General features: G+C 48.9%; 1 long non-coding RNA gene across 1 annotated transcript in view; it reads left to right on the forward strand.

The window, feature by feature from the left end:
• LOC138481466 (uncharacterized) overlaps positions 1 to 24976 on the forward strand; it is a 137863-nt gene extending 112887 nt beyond the window's left edge. Inside the window, exon 3 of the long non-coding RNA XR_011274251.1 lies at positions 22043 to 24976. This is a non-coding gene — a long non-coding RNA (uncharacterized lncRNA). The remainder of the gene's footprint in view (positions 1 to 22042) is intronic.
• Positions 24977 to 26923: the final 1947 nt, after the last annotated feature.

The raw sequence follows: 26923 nt of genomic DNA on the forward strand, positions 1-26923 counted from the left end.
CTGTCCCTGCATCATCTTGCACCAGCAGGGATGCCTACGTCCAGACCCGTTTTCAGGCAGGGGATGAGCTGACGTCAACTGGCCTTCCTCTGCCTGCGGACGTGGCCATCCAGGTCCGGGTTGAGCCTGTCCTGGCTGGTGTGGCGTTGCGTCAACGGGCCATGCGAGGTGACCTGCAGTCTTTTCATGGAGAGACTGCACGTCATCTCGAATGGCTCGTTGACCACGTCAGCCTGCTGGGACAGGTCACCCAGGCCGGATTCCTCCGTCTGATGGGGCTTGCTCCGACCCCCTCCTCAACTGGACCCCCTACGCGCCATTCGTCCTCTGTGCCATCTTCCCACCCATCAGTCACCTGGGTGCCCTGTGGTGCTGCCTCTGACGGTGCGGCCAGGCTGGTGGAGGAGGCATCCCTGCCACAGTCGGGAGTCGGACGTCCAGCAGGGGTGGCCACATCTACGACTGCACCCCAGCCGGCGGAGGATGTGCAGGCAGCAGGAGGCAGTGCACGGGCAGAGGCAGAGCAGCAGCAGCAACGTGGTGGGAGCCATGAAGGTTCGGGGCCTTCGACATCGGAGGGGCAGGCACCGGCCGGAGGGCAGGAGGACCCAGGACAGAGAGTGTCTTCCGTGTGGCAGCGGTTGGGCCACGCCATAGGTGCGGAGTGGTGGCGGGCGGAAGAGGCGCGGCTCACAATGGTCAGGGCGGCGAACTCCATGCGGAGGGCCCTGAGGCGGGCCGAGTGCCTCGAGGCAATCCGCAGGGGGTTGGAGGAGGACACGGCGTCGTCCCTGCGGACCCTCGGGGCCATGGAACAGGACCGCCTCCGGGACATCGAACAGGAGTTCGATGATTCCCTGGCCCGGAACACCACGGAGTGAGCCGCTGGACTTGCCCGCCGCCTTTGTATATAGTTCTTTAGTTTTAGGTTCCCTTTGTTTGTTCTTATGATTTGGAGTCGACGGACACTGCTCCACTTTTTGTATATAGTTGCATTTTAGCTAGGGTTTTTTGTAGGTTTCCTTTGTTCAGTTGGGCTCATGGACCCTTGGATGTTTTGTGCATAGTTCTTCATTGGATTGATTTTATTTTTCTTTTGACTTTGGACTACATTTTTTTGGATTAGGATTTGGTGTTTTTATTTTTTTACACGGACATGCAGCTTATCTTTTTTTCATTCCCATTGTAGTTTGTTTCATTTCATTTGCATTCTTATTTTTTTAATACAATTTTGTTTTCATTCTTCACTGTGTGGTATCATCTCATTGCTTTCATGCATGTCATGTTGGGTGTTTTCCCATTCAATTGCAACCATTGTGTGTGACGGACATGGGTTCATTAGCTTTATGAACATTGGGGGTGTAACATGTAATTTCCTTTTCCATGTGGGTGAATGGGTTACTTGGTTGGGCTTTTTGGCTGTGGAGGCTGACCATGACGCACATGATTGGGGATTGTGAGGACCTGGTGGAGGCTGCCCATGGTGGCTGGGGGTGGTGGGAGACATGAGTGGGGGCCTGGTGGAGGGTGCCCCTGCTGGCTGGGGGGTTGGGGTGGTGGGAGACATGAGTGGGGGCCTGTTGGAGGGTGCCCCTGCACTGCTGGGGGGTGGGGGTGGTGGGAGACATGAGTGGGGGCCTGGTGGAGGGTGCCCCTGCACTGCTGGGGGGTGGGGGTGGTGGGAGACATGAGTGGGGGCCTGGTGGAGGCTGCCCCTGGTGGCTGCGGGGTGGGGGTGGTGGGAGACATGAGTAGGGGCCTGATGGAGGGTGCCCCTGCACTGCTGGGGGGTGGGGGTGGTGGGAGACATGAGTGGGGGCCTGGTGGAGGCTGCCCCTGCACTGCTGGGGGGTGGGGGTGGTGGGAGACATGAGTGGGGCCTGGTGGAGGGTGCCCATGGTGGCTGGGGGGTGGGGTTGGTTCGGAGACATGAGTGGGGGCCTGGTGGATGCTGCCCCTGGATGCTGGGGGGGTGGGGGTGCAGGGGGACATGAGTGGGGGCCTGGTGGTGCTGCCCCTGCACTGCTGGGGGGTGGGGGGGGTGGGAGACATGAGTGGGGGCCTGGTGGAGGGTGCCCATGGTGGCTGGGGGGTGGGGGTGGGTGGGAGACATGAGTGGGGGCCTGGTGGTGCTGCCCCTGCACTGCTGGGGGGTGGGGGTGGTGGGAGACATGAGTGGGGGCCTGGTGGAGGCTGCCCATGGTGGCTGGGGGGTGGGGGTGGTGGGAGACATGAGTGGGGCCTGGTGGAGGCTGCCCCTGGATGCTGGGGGGTGGGGGTGGTGGGAGACATGAGTGGGGGCCTGGTGGAGGGTGCCCCTGCACTGCTGGGGGGTGGGGGTGGTGGGAGACATGAGTGGGGGCCTGGTGGAGGCTGCCCCTGCACTGCTGGGGGGGGGTGGTGATAGGGGACATGGGTGGGGGCCTGGTGGAGGGTGCCCCTGCACTGCTGGGGGGTGGTGGTGATAGGGGACATGGGTGGGGGCCTGGTGGAGGGTGCCCCTGCACTGCTGGGGGGTGGGGGTGGTGGGAGACATGAGTGGGGGCCTGGTGGAGGCTGCCCCTGGTGGCTGGGGGGTGGGGGTGGTGGGAGACATGAGTGGGGGCCTGGTGGAGGCTGCCCCTGGATGCTGGGGGGTGGGGGTGCAGGGGGACATGAGTGGGGGCCTGGTGGTGCTGCCCCTGCTGGCTGGGGGGTGGGGGGTGGGAGACATGAGTGGGTGCCTGGTGGAGGGTGCCCATGGTGGCTGGGGGGTGGGGGTGGGTGGGAGACATGAGTGGGGGCCTGGTGGAGGCTGCCCCTGGATGCTGGGGGGTGGGAGACATGAGTGGGGGCCTGGTGGAGGGTGCCCCTGGTGGCTGGGGGGTGGGGGTGGGTGGGAGACATGAGTGGGGACCTGGTGGAGGCTGCCCCTGGATGCTGGGGGGTGGGGGTGGTGGGAGACATGAGTGGGGGCCTGGTGGAGGGTGCCCCTGCACTGCTGGGGGGTGGGGGTGGTGGGAGACATGAGTGGGGGCCTGGTGGAGGGTGCCCCTGCACTGCTGGGGGGTGGTGGTGATAGGGGACATGGGTGGGGGCCTGGTGGAGGCTGCCCCTGGATGCTGGGGGGTGGGGGTGCAGGGGGACATGAGTGGGGGCCTGGTGGTGCTGCCCCTGCACTTCTGGGGGGTGGGGGGGTGGGGGGGTGGGAGACATGAGTGGGGGCCTGGTGGAGGGTGCCCCTGCACTGCTGGGGGGTGGAGTGGGTGGGAGACATGGGTGGGGGCCTGGTGGAGGGTGCCCCTGCACTGCATTGTTGATCAGTAGTGCAAGGTGACATGTGGGTTGGCTGGGGGGCATGCCCATGGTGGATGGGCTGCCTGCGGGACATGAGCAGGGGTGCAGGGTAGTCCCCCGTGGTGTGGGCTGCCTGCAGGGGCCGTGGAGGTTGTGGAGCGTACACCTGGGAGGACCCACACGGCCAATTCACGTGTAGTACTCCCCATAACCCCTGAAATACACATACCCTGCTGAAATCGCGTGTGGAACTTCCCGCGCACCCCTGAAATACACATACCCTGCTGAAATCGCGTGTGGAATTTCCCGCGCACCCCTGGAATACACGTACCCTGCTGAAATCGCGTGTGGAACTTCCAGCGCACCCCTGAAATACACGTACCCTGCTGAAATCGCGTGTGGGACTTCCCGCGCACCCATGGAATACACGTACCCTGCTCGCACTGGGACAATCGCGTGTGGAACTTCCCGCGCACCCCTGAAATACACGTACCCTGATGAAATCGCGTGTGGAACTTCCCGCGCACCCCTGAAATACACGTACCCTGCTTGCACGGGGCCAATCGCGTGTGGAACTTCCCGCGCACCCCTGAAATACACGTACCCTGCTTGCACGGGGCCAATCGCGTGTGGAACTTCCCGCGCACCCCTGAAATACACGTACCCTGCTCGCACTGGGACAATCGCGTGTCGAACTTCCCGCGCACCCCTGAAATACACGTACCCTGATGAAATTGCGTGTGGAACTTCCCGCGCACCCCTGGAATACACGTACCCTGCTGAAATCGCGTGTGGAACTTCCCGCGCACCCCTGAAATACACGTACCCTGCTGAAATCGCGTGTGGGACTTCCCGCGCACCCATGGAATACACGTACCCTGCCCACACTGGGACAATCGCGTGTGGAACTTCCCGCGCACCCCTGAAATACACGTACCCTGATGAAATCACGTGTGGAACATCCCGCGCACCCCTGAAATACACGTACCCTGCTTGCACGGGGCCAATCGCGTGTGGAACTTCCTGCGCACCCCTGAAATACATGTACCCTGCTTGCAAGGGGCCAATCGCGTGTGGAACTTCCCGCGCACCCCTGAAATACACGTTCCCCGCTTGGCGTTTGCTGTTTGCCAGCCCGGTGAACTGGTCTAGGGTTAGCGCAGCCCTTTGGGATGATTTAGCGATTTTAATGGCTTTTCCTTGCGCGAGGGCGTTCTTGGGGGCGTTACTGGCGCTGCTGCAGGGTCGCTGCGATTCTCTGCGCCACGGCTGGTTTGGGAGCCTAAAATCCATGAATACGCTGTGCGCGGAAATTTAGTGCACGTGCCTGGCGCAGACAATCGCACGCGGACACTCTGCGCCAGCCGCTTGCGACACTTTTCTGCGAAATTCTATGAATTACCCTGATTGTTGTTTCGGACGGACCCTTAGTGGACATATCAGCAAAACAGGACATACTATAGTCGATATCTTTGTCTGTTTCGTCGGTCAATAGTGTTGAGGCTTCAGTTTCTGTAATTTCAACATCTGTTACTTTACGATGGATAGGAGAAAACATCAATGTGGACTGTTTTTTGGGGGGCATTTTTGTGGCGGGTGTCGATTGTGTCAAGTGCTCATCGAGTAATGTAAAACTATCTTCTATAAATTCAATTGCACCTTCCTCTGGCGGAGCAGGCGCATTGTAGCAATGGTCCAAGAACACTTTGCTGGAATCGCCGGTCTTATTAAATTCATTTTCTGGCCATTGGACATAGGCATCTCGAGTGTGAACACGACGCGCCTTAATGAATAGTTCCTCCATGGTGAAAACAGTTTGGCAAGCAGCATCTGTCATTTGTATCGCTGTCTGTGTCTGCATAGTCCATACTCGATTGGGCAACTACAGGACAGATAGGAAAAGGGATGTTCAGTGTAAATCCAACATACAGTGTTGTACAAATGACATTAAAAAAAGCATATAATGGAGGGCTTGGCACAAAACTTTTGCCAACAATAGAAAGTATTTATAACTTACCTTATTTTTATTTCTTTTCTTTGAAACCTTCTTAACTCTAACATCAGCAAACTGGCGGACCGACTCTGATACACGTTCCTCCGGTTCAATATACGGATCTTGTATACATCCCTACAAAAAATAGTATCCATTTAAAATAAGTCATTGGCATTACACATCTAATTAGACCGACTTTCTTTTATTCGATGGTACTGTCAGTGCACATACCTCTGGCTCCGGAGCAACTGTATGGTCTGGTTCCGGAACACCCACAATGGATAATGTAATTTTAGAGGACGCTGCAGCATCTCCCTGAAACACAGTACTTGCATTAGTAAGGTCGAAAAGATTGGAAACGGGCCAAAGACGACAAAGGTACATATCAACAGTAAAGTGGCAAAGAAACATTGTGCAATGCAATGATACGTTACGAAAATATGATCAGATTATCTCGTCCTATTGAGCTAGGAAGACCCATACCTCTGACACCAGATCTACTACGAGGAGTATTCGTATTGTAGTGGACGCTTCAGCATCTCCCTGAAACACAGTACTTTCATTAGTGATGTCGAAAAGATTGGAAACGGGACACACAATCTTGAAAGACCACATAGGTGCTTATCAACAGCAAAGTGGTAAAGAAACATTGTGTAATGCAATTATACGTTGCAAAAATATGATCACATTATCTAGAATTCCGTACATAAAACCAGTCTGGAACAGAATAGCTAGGTAAGATTACCTGATACGCGCTCGAAGTGGTTGATGACTCCAGGCAAGACATGGATGTTGAATCTTGTTCCCTCATATTCGGTGGGTAGTCATGGAGTGGTAAAGGGAAAGTATTATTCGATTTAGAAATTCCAACATTACAAAATGGCATGTAAGGAGACTGAATAAGAGATAATGGCCCTCATTACTACCCTGGCGGTAAGTGAAAAACGATGCCAGTAAAGGATTACCGGCATCGCTTACCGCTACGGCCGATTATGACCTGAGATTAGCGCTATTAGTGGCACCGTAATCAACGGTGCCGCTAAAAGTGCATGGGCGCGGGCACAGCTTGGAATCCGAAGTCCTCGCATTTCTGCCACATTCAATTAGGTCGTAACCCAAAATGATGAAGCTTTCCACCGCTTGTAATATTAGAAGACGCACCACCAAGAAAGGTACGTGTAAATAGACGTCCAATTTACCTTTGGTTCCAAACTCCACAATTTTTATATCCTCTATTCTGATCACTCTTAATGAGGAGATACACTGGAAAAAAGCCATGATGTTTCTTCTTTTTAGTATCTCTCTGTCTGATTTTTCTATTGCCTTAAGGAGGAAGTTTCTTTCACTTTTTATTTTTTCCTTATAGGTGAGCCTTTCCCCCTTATTTGTACTCTCTCTTGAGTTTGACCTTCTACGGTCTCTCTGACTTCTCCTTTTTTCATTTTGGTTTTTTGTATCATAGTTCACTGATCGTTTCCTCCCTGCCCTAGAGGATAATGACCCGTGCTTCTTCACCCGCTGGGGGTCTTCATGACAGTCAGCAGTTAGAGTGTTAGAGTCGTCATGATTTCTTGATTCCGAAAAAGACCAGTTCTCTTTGTGGACTATATGAGTCGAATTCCCTTGGTGGGACAAGACCACCTTTTCCCTCCTTTCAGCCAAGGACATGAAGAGTGGGGAATTAGAACTCGTTTTGTCCTTTTTAGACTCTTTGGGTGGCTTTTGTAGGTGTTTTATCGCCTCCCCCTAATGGTAGAGGTCGAACTCCGAATCTTCTTTTGAGTGCACTGATAGGTCCATAAGTTCCGCAGAATCGATACCCGAGTGTTTCATCACTCGGCAAGCCGGTGTATAGGTCGGACTTGATTCAGCAAGAAGGGGCTTTGACGTAGGGGTTGCAGTCAGTTTTTTTATGCCTTTTGTTTGTGCTAGGACTGAGAGGGCTCTTTCGTCTTCACTTTCGTCGGTCTGATCGACGATAAGAGTAGAGGGCATCAAGTTCTCCACAAAAGTTACACTCCTTGCTGTTGATCCTTTAGCATTCATTAGAGGCAAGAATACCAGATATATGTCGTCTTTAGGGGCATTTTTATTTTGTTGTTAGGAGAGGAGCGCTTCTTCTATTCCTTGAGTATTTGCTACAGCTCAAATACAATGCATCCATTCGACGTTGTTTTTTTTGTGTTTTGCTTTGTGAGGTTTTTATCTTTTTCGTCTATTTTCCTTTTTACCCTACCGTGACAAGTTGATGGTAGTTGAACTGTACTTTTGTTGGTAATTGTCACTTTACGTTTGCCCGGAGAGACCACTTCTTCTATATGATTGTCGTTTGGTGTGACTGATTCAATCAGTTTCGTCTCCTTCGTCGGTAGCGTTTGGGTTGATCTTGAGAATAGGATCACATTTTCTGTTTCTATGCTTTGATCCTTTGTTTGGGTTTTGCTAACATCTCTGATGCGTGTCAATTTGTTGCATACAAGTTCTTTCTGTTTTTCACCTGCCTTGATGTATCCTTCCAGGTAGTCATTTCCGTATGTATCATTGCAAGCAGTGTAGAATGGTCCTTAAGAGTGTCATTAATTCCCTGGTAAAGTTTTGAAAATGGCGCCAAAGTAATTGTAAGGGTTGACATCAGGGCCATCAGGTCCGTTTTTTTATGAAGATTCCTTCTCTGTACGATCCAACAGTCTTAATGATGATCTCCTTCTTGAGGATAGATGTGACGATATGTTTACAGTATCCAAGCTACCTCTAGTTCTTGGCGAGAAATCGTTTGGCTAAATTGCTGAAATTGCCGAGATGCAGCTTTGGGTGCAGATGGATTCAAATGGACTGGTTCTAGCGAAGAGCCAGCGAGTGGACATCAATTTTGTTTAGTCGCATGGACTTCTTTGATGATTTGGTTTGTTGATGGATTGATAGTTTTATCATTCAGCGACGGCAGAAGGGGAGGTTGCTTTTGTAGATTCTTATTTTCTGCATTAGCGTCCTTGGCTGTTGATTCCAAAGCCATCTTGGATCCCGTAATCCCCTCGTTCTGAGGGTTTTCTGGAGATATTTTGAGGTTATTGTTCTCCCGACTGGGCTCCGGTTCATTGGTCAGTCCCTGACTTTGTGGGCGGCACAGTTGCCCTTTAACAGGATCTTGCTGGATATTCCTTTCCAAGTATGTGCTAACGCATGAGAAGACTTGAGGGACCGACTGGTTCCAGGTTGGAGTTAACTCTGCTCCATGTAGTATTTCCACGTCCGATAGTTCGCCAAGAGCGTGCCGCTCGTCTTGTTTCTTTTAAAAAAAGAATTGCAGGAGGGCAGAGTCATCAGGTACGTTCTTTGTCTTGAGATTTATTTTTTTATAGATTCTTGGTGATTTGTCTTCGTTATCTGTTGATCTATGGAGTGGCTCTTTTTTCTTTAATATTGCTGGCAAGGATCCACGTGTTTTGCCTTTTTTGTTCAACGGTTTGATTGTCTTCTTTTGTGTTAAGTAATTTTTCCTTAGAGGCAGTGTTTTCGTTTTTTTTATTAAAGTTGTTGTTTTTGGTTGTTTTGAAGAGTGTCCAAGTCCGTCGAGTTTAGACGTTTTTCAGGATCTGTAATTGCATCCAGTAATTCGGTGGGTTCAAAAACATTGTTTGAGATGTCTAATGTCTCTTTTTGTTAGTGAGGTCAACACAATGCTGGCTGACCTTTGGTAGGCGTGGAGAGGGACTCCCAATGTCCTTCGTTTTGGGAGTAGGATGGATGTCAATTGTCACGTGCATTTTATTGGTGCATTGTGGCTCCGGGGCCATGATCAGTGGCAAATCGGGCACCCCGGGGGCTTCAACGCCTGAGGTTTCATGTGGCTTAATTGTGACTGTTCAGCAGGCACCGCGTCATCTAAACCTCCCGCGGTTACAGGATGTTCCATGTAATCCTCCACAGGCTGCTCCGTGGCATTTGTTAGTCTCAGTGGGGGGGGGGGGACTGCGCCGGCGGCCTCACAGCGGCAGCCAGCGCAGACAGACATCTGCAGGGCGGGTGCCGTCCTAGGAGCACACCCACGGCCTGACCGCCCCCCCCGGACCCGACCCCCTTCCTGTGCAGGATCCCGCGCCTTCACCGGCGCTGCAGGGATGGGTCAAGCAGTCGCATCGCTGATGTTCCAACTCTCTCCCCAGACGCTTCCCTGAACTCGGACCCTGCATCGCACCTACAGAAGACGGTAAGGTGGGACAAACTGTTACGAGACTGGGGGGGTATGATGTGTCCGTGAATGAGTGTGTAGAGATACTCTGCAGCAGCATGTTCATGGAGGAGGTGTTTACAGTTTTGTCAATTACAGTCGTACCTCCAGTGGAGAGGGGGGGGGACTGATTTCAGAGGGCTTCTATGCTGCAAGCTGTTATTTGCTTCTCTTCGTTGGTGTTGGCTCCTCAGACGCCTCCCCTCTTCTTCCATGGTCTGTCGCATCTCCATCGCGTGCCGGAGACTACCGTGGACTGCCAAACTCTGCTGCCAAACTCTGCGGCCACTCCGCGGCTGCAGGCAGTTTATATAGGTTAACTCCTCCCTGCACAGGCACAGACAGGGAAGAGAGACTTTACCAGGATACTTGGGTAGGGTCTGCTGCCGTGGACTGCCAAACTCTGTGGCCGCTCTGCGGCTGCAGGCAGTTTATGTAGGTTAACTCCTCCCTCCACAGGCACAGTGAGGGAAGAGAGACTTCACAAGGATACTCGAGTAGGGTCTGCTGCCGTGGACTGCCAAACTCTGCGCCCAGAATATTATGTGGTTGTGTCTGTGCTGCCAGCACAGCAATGTCAGCAGTGTCACTTTGGTGAGTTGAATGGCGATCCAGCCAAATGCTCTGGTTCTGTGACTCTTTTTGGGTTTCCATGTCTCTTTCGTCTACTTCTAGGCTGGTAGAACTTCACTGTGCCACTCAGTGTCCGCTTATTTCATTAGCGCCTCTCTATTGGGAGCCACTGTGTGTTGGTTCGTCGTGTGGTTATTGCCTGCAGGGTAGCTATCACTGGCCGTATCCTGTGCAAGATCTAGCATGCATTCGATTCACAAGTGTAGTGGTAGTTTAGTATTTTGCAGGGTCAAGACTTCGGCTACAATACCCCGGCGTGCAAGAGCTGCTGGACTAGGGGTGCCGTTATCAGCGCCAGAGTCAGGTAAGTTGGTAATGCCTCTTTTAGGGAGAATTTTCATTCTATGGCTAATTTCCCTCACCTAGTGAGTCCCCTAGCAGCTTTGCTGGATTTCTGGAGTTCTTTTTTTCCACTTGGTAAGAGTGTGCCTCTTTTTCCCACTTTTACCAATGTTTTGCCATGTGCATCTCTACTTGTTGCGTGATCTTGGACTCTGGAGCACACCACTCCATGAGCCCAACTTTTTGTGTGTGTTACACAGCACCTTCAGTGCAGTAACACAGGGTTGTCTCTAAGACTTCCCAATGACTCCTTTTTCTGGGGCTGACTACTGTCACCCAGAAACAGGTAAAGTTGCCATTAACTTTACATAGTCACTTTTAACTACAGACCCAGTACAACCCATCTTACATGGAGAACTGGAAAGGGTTAAATCCTACCCCTTCTTGTCTGTGCCTCTCTGAGCTTTGTTTTGCTCTTTTAACATTAGGACTTAGCTGGTGGCAGTGGTATCTACCCTAACCTTTGTACCGTGATTATACTATACAAACGTGGTATTGTTTTAGGCTATTATATTAGCCTCGAACATAAACCAGCTTGACCAAATACTTTTGCTCCAGTTGGGTTTAGTCACCATTTCTTTTTGTTAAAGTCCTTCTTGTGTTTTACTTTGCGTGGCAAACCAGGTTTGCCTTCTTTGTTCATCGTCTTTTGGCGGGCTTCTGCCAAGAAGCCCTCCTCTGGGCACCTGGGTGTGTAGGTGGGCTGAATGTGAGGGAGGGGTGCAGTCACCCCCTGCACAGGGTATCCTAGGAAACCCAAGTCACACTTTGTCATGATTGGCTGAGGTGGTTGTCCAGGCTGGACAACCCCCCTGCTGCGCGATTGACAGCCAGGCTGTATGAATGGGGGATTTTCGCATAAAAGGCAGGACTCTTGGGCTGGAAGTCAGAGTCGCCACTGGAACTACAAGAAACCGAAGAGAAGGGGAGAAGAAGACGGCTGCTGCAACTACCCTGTCCGGTGAAGCCCTGCTGCAGTCCTGAGCTATCTACCCTTTGACGACCAGAGAAGATCCAGTCCGGAGTCTTCTTCCCTTGAGCCTGGTGGGGTCAACCAGCTCATCTTCCACAGCTAGAGGATCCTCTTCATGGTCGAAATCGATGCACCCTGCTGTAGTGGTCCGGATAGCCATTTTAAGAACCTCTCCTGTTTTAAAGAGCACACCTTTTATTCTCCGTCGCTGCTGCTGGCCTCATCCCTGAGTGGTGCAGACCCCTCCAGATGTCCTCCTTCTCGTCTCCATGACCGAAGTACCAGGAACCGTGGGTCTGCAGGAAAACTACCAGGAACAACTGCCATGGAACCAGCTTCTTCCGTGAATAAGCTACTGTGTTCTGCTTCGAGGAACTAGGTTGAATCCCTTTTCTCCTCCTCCAAGGCTTGCCCTTGTTTTCCTTCCCTCTTATAACTTTTGCTTCCTCTGTTGACAATATCCAAGTACTCCTGGCAACGTTGAATCTTGAACTGTCTGACTGTGTGATCCTCGACAACAGGAACCCGGTTCCACTTGACACTGGGTCCGGCCTATTGACTTTTGTATTTCTGTCAACAAGTGTTCTCTGATTCTGTCTGCCTTGACAAAAGTATTGCCTATGATTTTTGGCCCCAACTCTCTCTGGTTAGCCCAGGTGCTAAGTGTGTTTTTTGCCCCGGTAACACTTCTCGCCGCGGATACGCGCTTCGTTAATACGACCGAGCTGTCAAAAAGTGACGGCATATGTATTCCCGGTAACGTCTTTTGTTTCACAACACCAGTCTGCCAAAACATAAGGTACTTACCTTGAGCTAGCCTGTGCCAAGAGAATTGGTTTTTTGTAGTGTATTTTACGTGTGGTTTTAATTTTATTGAAGTGTTGTGTTTTACAGATGGTTTAAAAATAAATTTACTTATATTCTTTTACCTGAAACCTTGAGTCAGTGTTTGCTTGAGTCACAGTAATTGTGGTCCCTTTGTGTAATCTCTGCTACTGCTCATATACTCTTGAGAAAAGCCTGGCTGCTCCACTACTGCTACCAGTTTAACATAGTAGTGCAGGCTTGTACCAAAGGTGAACTTGTATTACCACGTGTAGTCTTAATTGTGTGCAGTGGTCCTTAAGGGCACTGCACAGGATTCTGCCTAACAGCATCTTATCGTGTGGGAGATGCTGTTTTATTAGCTCCGGTATAGGCCCGTGAGCGGGGCCTGTGCTGTCGGAGGGGTAGCAAATGTTGTGCACCTTTGTTGCTTAGGTGTGTGCATGGCTTTGTCTCCTCTGTGGCAACCTCTGTGTGTTTCTAGGTGGTATCACTGAAGCTGCTGCTAGTTCGGCAAGTGTTTACCTTATTTTCCAGCTGTGTTGTCGTCGGGTCTCGCCTCTGCCAAGTGAGGGTGTTATTTGTGCCCCCTCCTCTCTCTCCTGAGGCACCTAGATTATGTGGTTGCGGTCCGTCTTTGCTCCGGCGTCCCCTTCTCCTTCACTGTGTGGCAGCGGGGGGAGCGGAGAAAGATCTTCCAGTTTCTCCAGTGAGTTTCTGCTGCGCTGCACCTGCGTGCGATTGCTGGTCCATGCCGCGCTTTGGGCCGCGTTCCGGGGGAGGCAATGGTCTAGAGGGAGCAGGCTGCACCAGGTGCCGGGGGTGCGTGTAGTATCCTTATTCCGCCGGGTCCTTAGCAGCAGGAGTGCGGTATCTGTTGTTGCCGACTCTGAACAACCATATTGGCTCCGGCAGATTGCTTCACAGCTGCCTGTCGTCGGGTGTCCCCGCCGTGGTTCGCCTCCGCTGGGGTCTGGTCTCACCAGCTAGGTCGCCGCGTATCAGCGCTCGGGGCGTATGGGTCCGTTGGTGTTTGGAGGCTCACACTGTCCGCGGGTCGGAATCCCCTGCAGCACATCACAGCGCACTTCCACAGCAGCGCTGCCCCGAGAAGCGAGGTCACTGGATAATTGCCTCAGCACGGTCTCTGAACTCGCATGCTGTTTCGGATCACCTTGTGGTCGCGCTGGCCATCTTGGGCAGTTCGCATCTTCTCCGGTTGTTGAATTTTTGCTGCGTAGATCTCCGGATCTGGATACCGGTTCAGTTCCAAAATTCAGCGAACTGTTCCAGGGAGGTTCTGCTGTATATGTGTGCCAGTTTGGGCGAATTAGTAGTTTGATTTGCAGGATTTAGGCAGGATATTGCTGGCGGCCCCAGGAGCACCGATATATCATGTCCGCATTGCGTGCTCATTGGCCACGCCCCCCCCTGTCACTAATTCTTAACCAAAATGTTTCAGGAGTCCTGGGCTCAAAAGGCTGTACCACCAGGGCCATCGTGCCTTACAATGGAGAGCCACAGAAATGGCTTTCCCCCTCCCAATATCAAGGGTAAGATTTGTGCTATGGAGAGAGTTGTTTCCAGTCACCTGCAAGAGAAATTAAGTGCGAAAAATACAAGTACCAGAATCCTTAGAGACACTTTAGTCAATTAACCTGCTACACTTGAAAAGGAAATGAAGACACGCCTGAAAAGGTAAAGAAATACAGCCTCCCTGAAGATTGACAGAGTCATGAAAACATGCGTTTGGAGGAGAAGTCAATGCAGGAAAACTTGACTGGCAACAGTGTGTGCGCCTTGTCACTAATTCTTGACCAAAATGTTTCAGGAGTCCCGGGCTCAAAAGGCTGTAGCACCAGGGCCATCATGCCTTACAATGAAGAGCCACAAACATGGCTTTCCCCCTCCCCAGTGTAAGATTTGTGCTATGGAGGGAGTTGTTTCCAGTCACCTGCAGAGTGCGCGCCTTGTCACTAATTCTTAACCAAAATGCCTTGGACTTGATTATAGCAATGGAAGGATGCGTTTGCGCCAAGATCAGGCCTTCTTGCTGTACATGCACACGTGAACACCTGCCCACGATCGAGAAAATGAAACCCTATGCTGTCAACCCTGTACACGAAAATGGTGGAAGAAGTAAATGAGGCCGAAGATGAAGATTGGTTTTCGTCCCCGTTTTCATGGATTCCAACCTGGATGGCAAATGCCTTCAAACTACTGGGAGCAATACTAGTTTTGGTATTGCTAGGATTTAGTCTTATAAGCATAGTCATAGGACAGTGCAAGAAGACAGTGAAAAAAGCTATTGGGATTAATATAATGATCAATGTGAATGCTGCAACTGATGAGCACACACAAACTGAAAGCATCACCCATGAGCACCTGAAAGAAAGTCCTTTGGTACCTCCAGGAACAAAGTTGTATTACCCCAAGGATCATGAGAATTATGTGGGACTTTGGGTATTCTGTCAACCAACTGGAAAATGTCACATGACCTCGAGTTGCGGATGAACATGTAAAGAATGCAGGTAACCTGGGGGGTTGGGGGTGACAAAGATATGGATTCCAAAGAAACTAGTGTGAAGAGAAGGTGAAGAGGATTGATGAGGTGGTCGAGGACACGACCAGAGGGGGGAATGTAGAGAAGATGTACATGCCACTCATGAGGCCCACCCACTCACCTCCGTCATACTGGAAGAGCAGCAAGAAAGCACTGTGCATGGCAGCTAATATTGTCCCATTACTGCATCGAAAGTATGAAAGAAGTTATGCGCTCAGCCAACCGTACCAAATGTGCCCTCGAACTGAAGTGGTAGAAAGAAGTCTGCAAGCACCATCAGATGTAGAACTATAAGTGAAGTCTGACAGGGGTTAAATGACGTAATGAAGAAAAGAAACGAGGATGCACTGAAACAATACATGAATACTTAAGGAAGGAAGATGCAACTGAAGTAACAAAGTAAATATGCATGCAAAAGCGAAGAAATCATATATACCCAGAAGATCAGTAAGAAGAAATGCAGTAGATGTTTATACGCCGAAACACAAGGTAGATGAGAAATATAGAAGGTTGCTACAGTAGAAAATAGGACATAAGTAAAGCAGCCATGTTGAGAAGATGGACGCTGGTTTCTTGTAATAGCAAGTTGAAAACAGCAAGGAGAGAGACTGAGGCAGAAGAGCTGACAGGCACTGTAATACAGATTCATGCAAGGACAAAGAATATTTGTTTGGCTAAGAATCAAGGATGCCACAGTGAGAAGCACCTGAAAGGTACAAAGGAGTCAAAGAGGATAAGCCATGTATGTAAGACATATTTCTCTTAGATTAAGCAAAGGAGTAAATATCTGTGAGGGCCAAGTATTGGACAATTAAAAGTGACGAAATTATATGTAAGATGGAGCAACACGGGGTGCAGAGGCCAAAGAGAGTAATAGCACCCAATATCAACAAAAGCAGAGAATGGAGAAATCATGGTCTCCTCATACATGGTGCAAGACCAGAAAACAAGGCCTATTCATAACGCTCCAGACAAATGCATTATACATAGTTAGAGGTTGTTCTAGATGTGCATGCTAGATAAAGGGCAGCCAATGATGTTATTAACACCTAAATAAGCCATATGTTTATAGGTTCCCTTAACCAATCCCTCCACCCTGTCGTGATAAGCTGCTAGGCGCTTGCAGTAACCTGCATTTGCACTAACCCACTGAGCTATCTTGTGTGTATTAGAGCCTATTCGAAGCATGGAGGAAAATGCTGACATCAACCAGGCCTCTCGAACTGGGTCAGCCTGCATGCTTGCAAGGGGTTAATTGCGAAGGCCTTTCCTGAAGAGATAAAACATCTAGCATTTGCAAGAGGCTCTACCCAGCCCTTGGGAGCCAGGCACAGCTTTGCTCGTCTTCGCTCTGCGAGTTAGGTGCACTGATAAAGCAACAATGTCAGATCTTCTCAAAACACAGTGCCCGAAGCCTGGGAGCCAAGACTGGCTGTTTCCAGTCTTGTAACTTTCCAAGCGAAAACATGTTTACTGCCCGGAAGGGTGAGCCTAGAAGCTTCTCGAAGAGCCGACACGTCATGATGATTGAGGTGCAGCCCCTAATAAGAGAACTATACTTGGACCAGGGAAAGGAGGACTCATCCTGGGCTGTTGGAAAGACGCTTGTACCAAGAAGAACAGTGCCTGGACGACCAGCTGTGCACTATCTGGGCCGAGAATCCTAGCATCACATCCCCGCTCTGGTGTAGGACTGTGGGGGCTTGGCCAGTCCTCCCCTCCTCTTCCGAGGAGTGCTGGGCACCTGTAGCGGCGAGGGTCCTGGGTGTGATCTGATCGTACCTTCATCTACATTCTATTAGAAGCGTAAGACCAAATAATTGCATATTCATCTGTGATTGATGATTGGCATTATATAGCTTGCACTTTCTATTTCCACATTATTGTAAATTGCTGCTTAGTTCTCATTAGACACTGTAGATAATAAATGCAAGCATCATATATTCTGTGTGATTGGCTTTTTTCCAGACTGAGTTCATCGTGCGTCTTAAACTTTACTTGTGTGGGAAGGTAATTAGGAGTGATTTACTTTGCACAAAGGGCTGGATCCCAGGGGGGTGCGGGTACTGTTTATCACTACATTTGGCGCTGTGAGCAGGGTTTACGAGCACGATGCCATTCTGGAAAAAACATGCAAAAGATGAATGCAATGGAGAAGATAGTGCACTCTGTCACATTCCAGGATGGCCGGCATCAAATGCTTGGTCAGGTGTGGCAGATATTTTGCATCGGTACTCGGCACCGAGGGCATGGGACATGCTTGAAAATGATGTTTCCCTGGCGGTAATTAGTAAGTGCTTGGAGAGTTTACCGCTTGAGAAATGCAGAAGGGAGCTAAAGGCAGCAGGAAACATAGGCTGGTTATTCCTGCAGGTGCTCAGAAAGGTGCATGAGAATTAATTGCTTAAAGATGCGCAGATTCGCAAATTAACTGAGGAGATTTCCCTGCTCCAGGAGCAACAAATCATTATGAGAGAGACCCTTGAATCGTCCGTTAAGCGGGCTGATCAGATGGAGGACAGGTGTGCCTCTTTAGCTGTGCGTGTAGCCACGCACAAGCGCAGACAGCGGCGGGGCAATCCGTCAAAGATAAGGATTCGCGCGCTAATTCGGAAAGATAACTGGGACCCAAATTTATGGTCGAGTGAAGTCAGTGACAGCGAAACTGAGCAAGCATATGACTGGAATGAATCTGTTGAAATCAGGCTTGCAGAGTTAGATTGTTCTGACGAAGAGGAGCTGGAATGTGCTCCAAAGAAATGTGTTCATCCAGCGCGGCCGTTAATCACTAACAAGTCAAAAGGCCAAGCTGGCGGTGCAAATATTCAGAATACTAGAATTGTCCGCGATTATACACAGACAGAGCTTTTAGAGATTGCTAAGTTATTTAGACAGAGGCCAGGTGAAGCACTTCTGAGGTGGTACCTTTGCCTCTGGGACACGGGTGCCGATAGTATCTTCTTAACCCCAGAAGAACTGTTAAAGATGGGTTCACTCACTATTAATGTAATGTTGGGACAGATAGTGCGCGGTGCGCTCGGGCAGGAAGGCTCTCATTCCTTGTTTAATTGGCTTCAGACTGCCCTAATGACTTTGTATGGGAGTCCAATGGATATGGAAGAGAGTTGGGATGGTTGGCAGTCACTAACTGAAGCAACAGATCAGCTTAGAGAGATGGGTTTACAGTGTGCACTGTACAGTGCAAATTTTGCAGGGCCTGACATGGAGTTGTTTACAGCTGGCATGCGCGCACGTTTGTTAAGAAATGCACCGAGTCACATGAAGGGCGCATTGCTTTCATTGCTGGGTCCAGCGCAAGGCAAAGCCATTGGTGAAGTGGCACTTCTGTTAGGGCAATTAGAAGGGCTGGATGTGCGTAAAGCAGCGCGCCTAGTGGCTGCAAACAATGATTCAGAGAAAAAGCGTGGCAAAAATGTAAAGTCTAAAGAGAAAACTGATACTGTTGAGATCACACGCAGACAAATGTGGGTGGACCTGCTAAAAGCAGGAATTCCAAGGGAAGAGATAGACGGTAAACCCACATCTGTGCTGCTTGAGAAATGGAAGAAATTGAAAAAACAGGGATCAGGAAAAACTAAGCCCTCTGCACCCTCTGAAGAGGAGGCGCTGAAGCCCAAAGTGCGAGCAAATGGTTACCCTGATTTGGCAAAGGACAAGTGGGAGGTCCCAGACCCCATTTTTGATTGAAGGGCTGGCTCTGTCTTTGAGGTACGGTTAATAAAGAGAACTAGCCCCAGAGATAGACGCCCTTTTGTGCCACTTACATTGTATTTGGATGAGAAAGTAAAACATGTTTTGGCTCTATTAGACACAGGAGCTGAGGTAACCATTCTGAATGGCAATCCCAGTAAATTATCTGGTTCCAGAGTTTTGGTCAATGGTTATGGGGGAGCAGAAACTGTTGCAAAAGCCTTTAATGTAAAAATGTCAATTGGCGAGGGATTGCCTTTCACAGCAAATGTTTTGATTGCAGATATACCGGAGTACATCCTTGGCATGGATGTGTTGTTGGGCAAAAGTGTGACTACAGCTTTAGGCGAATTTGTTTTTGGCAATCGAAAAATCCATGTGAGAGTTGTTAACCCCGTTGTGGTTGGGCATGCCAAATGGTCCCCCCTGCATTTACCTCCTCCTGCTGAGCCAGTGTGCGTGAAACAGTACCAGTTGCCAGGAGGACATAAAGAGATTGGTGAAACTATTGAGTCATTGGTGAAAGCTGGCATAATGAGGCCGGCAGTCAGCCCCTTCAACTCGCCGATCTGGCCTGTCCGCCGCCAAGATGGGGCGTGGCATCTGACGATTGATTACCGCATTTTGAACAAGAAGGTGCCGCCCTTAGCTGCGGCGGTGCCAGACATCATCACCCTGATTGAAAACCTTACGAGAGAAGTGGGTGAATGGCATGTGGTCCTTGACCTGGCCAATGCATTTTTCTCCATTGATATTGACACTGAATCACAAGACCAATTTGCTATCACTTGGGGAGACAGACAATTTACCTTTACTAAATTGCCCCAGGGGTATGTGCATAGTACCACTCTGTGTCATGGATTGATTGCCATAGACGTAAAGATGGTGCAGTTGGATGATGTATTTATTGCTCATTACATTGATGACATCATGCTGACCAGTGCTGAGAAAGAACATGTAGAAAAAGCTGCTGAAAAGTTGATCACACACATGCAAAATCGGGGGTGGGCCATAAATCCCAAAAAGGTACAGGGGCCTGCCCAAGAGGTGAGATTTCTAGGTGCAATCTGGTCTGGGTCAGTTAAGAAAATTCACGACCCGGTAATTGATATGGTTCAGCAGATGGCTCCACCAGCAGATAAAAAAGAGGCACAAAGATTCATTGGGTTAATGGGTTTTTGGAGAAATCACATACCTCATTTAAGCCTGATACTGAAACCCATTTACAAAGTCACCAGAAAGAAACATGACTTTACATGGGGCCTAGAGCAACAGACTTCCTTCCAACAGGCTAAAGACGCGTTGCAAAATTACATCACGCTGGGGCCCATGACAAAAACTGATCCTTTTGAATTGGAAATTCTTGTCTACAATGACGTGGCTGTGTGGAGCTTGTGGCAAAAGCAAGGACAGAAAAGAGTGCCACAGGGGTTCTGGTCAAGGAAGCTCACAGATCCTATGACAAGATACACTCCGCTTGAGAAACAAGTTGCTGCAGTGTACTGGGCTCTAGTTGAGACTGAAAGAATCACAGGCGAGCAACCAGTGACAATTTGCACAGAAATTCTGATCATGGGCTGGGTGCGTGACACTGCTGCAAGCGGGAAAAGTGGCAGAGCACAAGACGCCACTCATGTCAAATGGAAATGGTATTTACAGCAACGTGCAAAAGCTGGCCGCACAGGGGTTTCCAGACTGCAAGAACAAATGCTGGAGGCAGTAGATCTGGAAGCGATGCCTGAACCAAACATCCCTGTGGCGTTGCCAGAATCTCCCTTCAAAGTCGCACCCGCCTATGATACATTGACAGAGGAAGAACAAAAGTCTGCATGGTTCACGGACGGCACCGCAAAGTATGATAAAGGGCAAAGACACTGGCAAGCTGTTGCATTCCAGCCCCACCGAGAAACACTGCTAATGAGAGAAGATGTGGGAGGATCAAGTCAGTATGCTGAACTGCAGGCGGTGGCCTCCGTGATTGAACAGGTGAAGGAAACAGAGACTGCATACATATACACAGACAGTTGGGCCACATATCAAGGCCTGACACATTGGGCACCGGCATGGAGAAGAGACGGTTGGCAGATCATGAACACTCCGATCTGGGGAGGGCCAGACATCTGGGAAGAGATGTGGTGCAAAGGTGAGAGGTGCAAAATCTGCATTGGGCATGTCGATGCACACATGCCCCCCGACACCTCACTGGCTGCCCTGTTCAACAATGAAGTGGACCAAATGGCAAAGATTCGCCCAGTGACAACACCGCAAGAAGCTGAGGTGCTGCAAGGGATGGCGGATTGGGCACACCAAACCTCAGGGCATCTGGGGCAAACAGGAACTTATCATTGGGCAAAAAAGAGACAATTGCCCATTACCATGGATCAAGCCAGACAAGCTGCCTCCCAGTGTTCCGTGTGCTGTGAAGTGAAGCACTACCCTCTGGAGAGGAAGCCTCAAGGCCCTTTGAGAAGAGGTGAAAGAGCTGCTAGCATATGGCAAGTTGACTACATTGGCCCTTTACCGCCCGAGAATGGAAAGCATTATGTGTTGACCATGGTAGACACATACTCTGGACTGTTATTAGCTTATCCAGCCGCCCATGCAGATCAACGGGCTACCTTGCAAGGCATGGAATACCTCATCAGACACTATGGCATCCCGGATGAAATCCAATCAGACCAAGGCAGCCATTTTGCTGGACACAATGTGCAAGACTGGGCACTAGAGCAAGGCATAAAATGGACACTGCACATCAGCCGGTACCCAGAATCCTCTGCTCTGGTGGAACGTAGCAATGGGCTGCTCAAGCAACAAAAAGAAGCTGACTAAGACTCACACTCTCAAGGGGTGGTCCAAACATCTGGCACAAGCGCTGTTTGAACTGAACAATCGTCCACTGGGAAATCGCCAGACACCCTTTGTGAGACTGACAAGTGAGAAAGTGGAATCTACAAAGACTCTTGTTGTGTGGCAAACCGACAAAAAAGCTAAGCTGCCTGTGCAAGCCTCTGCAGGGAGCATTGGACTTGATCTATCTACCTGTGAAGATGATGTTATACCAGCGGGGCAAACCAAATCTATCTCGCTGGGTATTGGCATCAAATTGCCGGCTGGCACTTATGGACGCATTGCTGCACGATCCAGCCTGGCGAAACAAGGCATTGACATATTGGGAGGTGTGATTGATCCTTATTATAGAGGGACTGTTTCGGTACTTTTACATAATGCTGGTGCATCTGCAGTACCATTAACCAAATATGACCGAATTGCACAATTGATTTGTGAACGAGCAGTTGTTCCCCTAGTGGTAGAGAGCAAGCAATCCCCAGACACTACATTGAGGGGGGAAGGAGGCTTCGGTAGCACGAGAAAAAAGGTGTGGGTGCACCATCCTAACAAAAAGCCTAAGGCTGGGGAAGTGTTAAGTCAAGGTGTTGGAAGTACTTATGTTGTACTTTTGCATAATTCTGACGTGCCTGTTTATATTCCCGCTACTAGGCTCACACCACGAACGTAGAGCAGTATGAAGGGGATGGGACTTGCCTTGCTGTGGGTGCTCCTGGCCTGCCAAGCCAACGCTTTCTCTGTAAAGAATGGGTTGATGCAAGATGCTACATGGACTCTGAGAATCGCATGCACTACACCTGATGCTCCAGTCCTGCGTGATAACTACAACCGCACCGTAACCTGTGAGAAAAGCGTTACAAATGAGTATCCACATGGAACTGCAAGAGTTCTAGATTGGCACATTGTCGGACACCTTTTGTCACTAACTCATATGACTGGTGCTTATGAAATCTTAGGCCCAAACGTTTCAGTGAATGGATCAAATAATTTGTTTGATGTTTCATGTTTCTTTTGCCCCAAGAACTGCAGCGAGTGTACTCGCCAAGATTTTCTGGATTATAATTTGACCAAATGCCTTTCATACAATTGTACGTTGAAACAGCCTCTACCAGATGGTAGTATGGTGTTTGTATCAAAAACCAATATTGTATATGGTAGGCATCCCACTTGGAGGATGGTGTTTTTCAAATCACACAAAGTAGAAACTGTGAACATGCTAGATTTTCCAGTAGTAAGACAACATTTAAATTGCAGACATGTGATGCACGCTTCTATCATTACAGAGGTACACTTAGACATAGATTTGTCACGGGGCAAGGTTTCCTTAGTACTACCAAGCTGCTATAAATGGAGTCAATTTCTATGGCCCATCACCAAATTGCGCGTAGCTAGGGGTTTAGATTCATTGATTGCGGGTGCAGCGGGAGTGGGAACGGGGGCTTTAAATGCTTTTGACATAGAAACTGTGCACAACAAGTTAGCCACGATGGGTTCTGATGCCAGCGGCGCTATAAAGCTTCTGGCCCAGTGGGGCCCATTGATAAGCCCTACCCTGCGCAACACTGCTACAAGTATTGGCAACCACTGGAAGTGGCAGAATTTCAGCTATGAAGACATGGATTAAGCCGCTTGCTTTTGATTACATGAATAACACATGCCATGTGTTAATGCAAGTTAGTAGGGCCGCTTATGCTCTAGAAATATGGTGCCCTTTTATAGTATTGCCTATGAAAATCAATGGTTCCTGGTGGGTTCCGCAAATACGAGGGGAATGGTTAGAAAGCCAAAACTACACCATCCACAGTCACACCTGCATGCCCTGGGATCAGGGGTGGGTGTGTCCCCTGGGAGGGTTCCAGACCCATGCATGCATCCCATAGCAGGGGAGTGCACCTGGATGCAATACCACATTAATGGGACTGACATCTTCCAGATAGATCATAAAGCTTGCGTAGTTACTAATCATTCCTTGCTTATTAACAATTATAAACTATTAGGGAATCCTCAAGTCTTTTGCGTAGATCAAGTTGTGACTATCTTAGACATTGTTACTCATACCTTATATTCTTTAACTCAGTGGTCTCACACTACTCTGCATGCTGAGCTCACGCATTTGCTCAACTGGACTCTATCCTACGATTTCCAGACGCTAGCTACCTCGGTTATTTCTGCAGAGTACAAGCTGATAATAGACAGAAACCAATTAATCAAAACTGCTGACCATCTGCAATCAGTTACTACTCACCACTGGTGGGATATATTCACTGGATGGTCTCCCTCCTCCACTAAGCTGCTTAATATAATACTGCACCCATTGCTGTGGTTGCTGATTTCCCTAATATTCATACTTATCATCTTCATTGGGCTCTTGCGCAGAATGTCTTTCCTTTATACTAGAATGACTGCGCTAGAGAAACGCTTAATCGGCCTACAGCACACTGTACATGCTTCCAAATCGTGGAACTGAGTCAGCATTTTCAGGCCTCACTTCGAAAGGGGTGGATTGTCGTGATAAGCTGCTAGGCGCTTGCAGTAACCTGCATTTGCACTAACCCACTGAGCTATCTTGTGTGTTTTAGAGCCTATTCGAAGCGTGGAGGAAAATGCTGACATCAACCAGGCCTCTCGAACTGGGTGAGCCTGCATGCTTGCAAGGGGTTAATTGCGAAGGCCTTTCCTGAAGACATAAAACATCTAGCATTTGCAAGAGGCTCTACGCAGCCCTTGGGAGCCAGGCACAGCTTTGCTCATCTTCGCTCTGCGAGTCAGGTGCACTGATAAGGCAAGAATGTCAGATCTTCTCAAAACACAGTGCCCGAAGCCTGGGAGCCAAAACTGGCTGTTTCCAGTCTTGTAACTTTCCAAGCGAAAACAGGTTTACTGTCCGGAAAGGGTGAGCCTAGAAGCTTCTCGAAGAGCTGACACGTCATGATGATTGACGTGCAGCCCCTAATAAGAGAACTATACTTGGACCAGGGACGGGAGGACTCATCCTGGGCTGTTGGAAAGACGCGCGTACCAAGAGGAACAGTGCCTGGACGACCAGCTGTGCACTATCTGGGCCGAGACTCCTAGCATCACATCCCCGCTCTGGTGTAGGACTGTGGGGGCTTGGCCAGTCCTCCCCTCCTCTTCCGAGGAGTGCCGGGCACCTGTAGCGGCGAGGGTCCTGGGTGTGATCTGATCGTACCTTCATCTACATTTTATTAGGAGCGTAAGACCAAATAATTGCATATTCATCTGTGATTGATAATTGGCATTATATAGCTTGCACTTTCTATTTCCACATTATTGTAAATTGCTGCTTAGTTCTCATTAGACACTGTAGATAATAAATGCAAGCATCATATATTCTGTGTGATTGGCTTTTTTCCAGACTGACTTCATCGTGCGCCTTAAACCTTATTTGTGTGGGAAGGTAATTAGAAGTGATTTACTTTGCACAAAGGGCTGGATCCCAGGGGGCTGCGGGTACTGTTTATCACTACACACCCGATAGATTTTTACTATTCGCCATGTAGGATAATGTCATAGATTACGCATATTGAGGTATAAAGCCTTAGTATAATAGAAATGTATTTGGAGAGTGAGTAAACTGTGACTTGTTATGCTTGCCAGATTTCCCTGCTTTATTGAACTTATAATAAAGTAGGACTTTGCCATATTCTTTGAGTCTGCCCGGTTATTTGGGCCCATGATCATTGGTTATAGTAATCCCGTCCAGCACATGAGACGCTCCAGGTGCTAGTGCACAGAGATAAGTGATTTGTGAGGTTGAGGCCCATATTGACATTGCGGAAAAGGATATTAGCGCTACTAATATCATTAACATGTTCAGCAATAAAATCCTAGCTCTTTCCTCATGCATGCGTTGTCTGCCTGAGTAGGTTGTGCTAGTAGCAGTCTCTCTACTGACACCCCTTACCTCCAACTATGTAAAAGAAAGTACTGACCAACCAAGTACACACTATTTGCCTTCCAAGTAAGAACTTGAATTGAATCCATGGAAGTCTGGGGTAAGCACAACGGTCAATAAATCAACTCTCTCTCATCTCCTTAAAGCTATCTCAAAGCCGCCATGCAAAGGATCTACAACGCCATCCAACTTAACCCCAACAGCTCAAAGAAACATATGAAGGTGTTTTTTTAACAAAAGAATTGACTCCTTGTCCATTAATAAAAAGGAAGATGGATTCATTATTTCAGAAAATTATGACGAATGGCCAACCTATCCAAAATACAATACTCAACTTTTTGTACCTTGTATTTTCGGTGATGATGACTCTCTCTGAGAAAATGACAGTTATTTAGAAAGTCTTGAATTAGTTTGCTATGAACCAAAGAGGCATTAGTACATTTTGTAACAGCATCCCTGATTCTGCAAGTCTCACATTATCATAATCGTTTCTATTTCGGCGATGTGCAAAACATTCCATAAAAACAATACAAAATGCATATGAGTGTAAATGACAAGGATAAAATGCTTAAAAACCATACAAATTACCATGTCATAAAATATTTAGCAACCATACACATCCTCATCTTGTGTCATACTCCTAATCAAACGCTTTCTAATATAAAATGCTAATTTCAAATAGCTTAGGAGAGGCCAGCCCACACTTGGAGGAGATTCAGCTGATAACAAATAGAACAAGGCAGGTCGATAGTGATCCAAACCCAGTTCACGAAACAAAAAGGTAATAACACAGAGCCTCTCACTCTTGCATACCCAGGACAAAAAATATCAAATGGGCAAGGTCCCCATATGGGGTAAGACTACTTTGCACCCTCCCCAGACAATACTGCCACCACCACCCGTAGCAAAACAGTCAAAACATGCTCTTGTTATGAGGACACAGTCGGCTGGCGATTCCGCCCACAATAAATACTTCTGTATGCCAGGAGGCATAATGGTTGTTAAGCCTCTGTTCTTGGGTTTCAACATCTCGGTGCTTTCTCTTTTTGACCCAGCATGATCATAGAACAATCTTACTTCACCTCAAGATAAGACATTAAGAGGTGGAAACAGATGTGTAGTGTTAAATTCCATCATGTATTTCCTAATGTGACACAGCCACGGAACCTTACCACAGATGTCTTTAGAAATCACAATGTTTATCAGCTCGTAGTTAAGGACTGCTTTCTTGTTAACTCATAGCCTGAGCTAGTGAAGAGCGGGCTGCAGAGAAATCACATCACCATTCAGCCTACAACCCAATTCTAAATGTACACCAAAATTCGGAGCAGAGGACGGCAAAAAGAAAATCTTCTTGAAAAAATAATTCTCCACTACTTGAATGGAGTTAACATTGGTGTATCCACACAACACCATCCCAAATCTAGCGACTGACGCCGCTTTGCCATTATACAATTTCAGCAAAGGCCAATTGGTTTGGCTCTAAATAGGCCCATCGACCTCCCATTGCCTGCTTAAATCGGGCAGCCCGTTTGCTCACATGTGTGGTAGGGCCAAAGTTAAGAGGAGCGTGACCCCCAAGTAGTCGAAATGGTCAACTCTGGGGATCACAGCAC

Source organism: Ambystoma mexicanum, chromosome 5p, assembly GCF_040938575.1.
Source record: "Ambystoma mexicanum isolate Mex_15411 chromosome 5p, UKY_AmexF1_1, whole genome shotgun sequence".
Taxonomy (NCBI): domain Eukaryota; kingdom Metazoa; phylum Chordata; class Amphibia; order Caudata; family Ambystomatidae; genus Ambystoma; species Ambystoma mexicanum.